Source organism: Hydra vulgaris, chromosome 02, assembly GCF_038396675.1.
Source record: "Hydra vulgaris chromosome 02, alternate assembly HydraT2T_AEP".
In the NCBI taxonomy this organism is placed as follows: Eukaryota; Metazoa; Cnidaria; class Hydrozoa; order Anthoathecata; family Hydridae; genus Hydra; species Hydra vulgaris.
Genome location: NC_088921.1, coordinates 56,224,232 through 56,227,395, shown reverse-complemented (window position 1 = coordinate 56,227,395; position 3,164 = coordinate 56,224,232). Strand labels below are relative to the sequence as shown.

At 29.0% G+C, this 3,164-nt stretch overlaps 1 long non-coding RNA gene across 1 annotated transcript; it reads right to left on the bottom strand.

Annotated features, from left to right (window-relative positions):
- Nucleotides 1–298: 298 nt before the first annotated feature.
- On the bottom strand, nt 299–578 carry LOC136076555 (uncharacterized). The gene is made up of 2 exons (XR_010636366.1): nt 503–578; nt 299–355 (listed from the first exon to the last, which is right to left on the bottom strand). It is a non-coding gene; the product is annotated as an uncharacterized LOC136076555 (long non-coding RNA).
- Between the last annotated feature and the right edge of the window lie 2,586 nt (nt 579–3,164).

Below are 3,164 nucleotides of genomic sequence, written 5' to 3'. Positions count from 1 at the left end.
TTTTTGACTTGAATGTTTAATATCGTAACGTTTCTTCTGAATATTTTGTGCCATTGTGATGTTCTCTTTAGCTGCGTTTCTTTTCGCACCAATTTTTTCAGCGAAATCTTTCATTCATAATCCTTGTTTGGCTTCATCGATTTTGGTATCCCATTGAAAAACTTCTCTTGTCTGGTTTTCTAAATCAATTGGAATCTGAGCTTTAACTCCATACATAATCTCAAAGGGAGAGTATTTCGTAGAAGCTTGTTTATTTATTCGGTATGCAAAAGCCACCGGGTCCAGTAGTTCATCCCAGTCGTTTGCTTCGTTGTTTACGAGCTTCATTAAATGGGTAATCAATGTTTGGTTAAACCTATTGTGCAGATTAAATAAATAAATTATAGTTAGTAACTGTTGTATTTAAAGCAAATAATTAATGCTCCTTTTTTAAACAAAAAACTAATTTTAAAGTTACTATTAAAACTGTACAAAAATAAAAAAAAGTATAACCATTTATCACCTTTCTGTCAGTCCATTAGTCTGAGGATGATATGCTGATGTTTTGGCGGATTCCATATTTAATATCAATAAAAGATTATCCACGAGCTTGCTACAAAACTCGCGTCCTTGGTCATGAAGTAGAATGTAGCAAGCTCCAAATCTGAATACCAGACGGAGAATGAAACGATGAACAGATTCCGCGTCTTTTGCTGCTATGGAATCAACTTCAGCCCATCTAGTAAGGTATTCTGTTGCTACTACAATATGTTTCTTTCCGCTCTTAGTTTCTTTCAACGGACCAATTAGAATTATTCCCCAACGGTGAAAAATGTAATGTACTGGGATTGGATGAAGCGTCGCATGTGATGGTTTGTTGTTAGGATTCGCACGTTGACATTCAGGGCAGGATGCTACAAATTTTCGTATGTCTTTTGAAATCGACTTCCACCAATACCTATCAGTTGCTTTTTTGATAGTGGCGTTTTGCCCAAAGTGACATCCTCCAACTATGTTGCTGTGGAATGTTTGTATTATACGGTTTCGTTCATTTTCTCCAGTTACCACACGTTGTAGTTTTTTTTCATTTCCGATATGAAATAAATCTCCATGTACCAACCGGAAGGATTCTGCTTTCTTTCGAAGTTTTCTTTTATCGTCTTTCGTATAATTAGAAAAATATTCATTTTTCCCGAGATACATTTGCAGAGCTTTACTTTCTTCATTTTCCATATTCTTGTTTTAAAATAACTAAATCATTATATCGAATAAAAACAACTTATTTTTGCAAGTAATTTGTAATTTTATTTAACTAGTTGAATTATAAACGTTAGCAAGTATTCGTGTTCGTTACAGAAAGCAAATAACTATAATAAATATGAAATGAAAGTTATATCATAAAAATTATTTGCAATTTATAGTATTATTTTACTAAACATAACAAAAAAACTTATATAGATTTGAATAACATAATCATAAATATACAAACAAAAATTCCAAACAACCTTTTCAAAACATTTAAAAACGTTCTAAACTTGCACGAAGTTATTTTTTTAACAATAAAACGTATAATTTGTTTGCAACTTATTAGAGATTTGCATAAAAAAACTTTATATAACAAAAAAAATAATGAAAGATGCGTTCGATTCAAGCGAAACTTTGTTTTTTTATGTAGATTTTGTTAATTTAGCATTTGAACCAAAAGTAGCATTTAGCATTTAGATCTATCTATATGCGCATTTAATTGCGCAAGTTATGTCAATTTGTATATTATTAAGTATTAAGGGGGAACTAATATTACGGAGGAAACTTTATTTCGCAGATAGGGGAACAGATATTACGAGGGGGGAAATATTATTTCGAAATAAATTTTCCCCCCGGAAAGAATATTTCGGCCGGGGGGAAATTCTGTAATGGGGAACATTTATTTCGTGACACCGGCATTAAAGTCTATAAATGAAAGTAAAATATTTTGGAAGATATTCTGACAGAATTTTTTTTCAATTATTTAAAAATTGGTAAATACAAAAAAATAAGACTTGTTTAAAAATAAAATGTTTAAATATACCATTGTTTTTTGATTGCTTAATGACGTTTGATGTGAAACTCAACTCCATATTTTACGGTGACAGTCTCTTAAGAATATAACGGACCTCAAGTTGTTTTTTTAATATAGGTTTTTTACTATAGGGATACTCTAGGGATTTATAATTCCTTTATTTAATCTACACAAAATACGAAATCTATAATTTTAGGATAGGTGGGATGGTGATTAGAAAATATTAAAAACCATCCCGCTACCTTTTTTTTCCCACTTCGAGCACTGTATATATATATACATATATGTGTATATATATATACACGTATGTGTATATATATATAAATATATGTGTATATACATGTATGTGTATGTATATATATATATATATATATATATATATATATATATATATATATATATATATATATATATATATATATATATATATATATATATATATATATATGTATATCTGTGTGTGTCTGTCTGTCTGTCTGTCTGTGTGTGTGTGGGAGTGTGTTTAAACTTAAGTTGATAATGATAATTTGTGTGTAATTATTACATAACAAATTATTTTTCAAGTTTTATCTGAAGAATATCAAATTGGTTTTTTATTATCGATAAGCATTTTTAAGACATGATATATTTAATATTAGATTGTAATATTGCTGCTCTTTTGAACAATATTATTTACAAAACCTATAACTCTAATTGGGAATTTTTAAAAATAATGTCAAAATAGTATAAAAAAAGAATTTTATAAATAGTTTACAAAATAGTTTTAGAGCAATCAATTACAGCATTTGTATATTTAAAACAACATATTTATTTGTTTTTAAATGTTATACTACCAGGGCATCCCACAATCCTCTGTAAACAAATTACATGTTTTTTTATGGGTTATGACTTTTTTCAACCCCATGCTCCTGTACTGTAGTTTGATGAACTTTGATCTAAAAAGCACAAAATAAACTATTATTTGCATACCTTTTGAAAAAAGTTCACCCCGCCATTGAAAAATCGATTTTGACACAAGTACTACTATGTATTCAAATGTATTTAGAATGTCATAGTCATGTAATATAATGAATTTTCAATCCAACAATGACTCAGACCGTTCACCTTGCTCTTGCTCTTGCTTGTT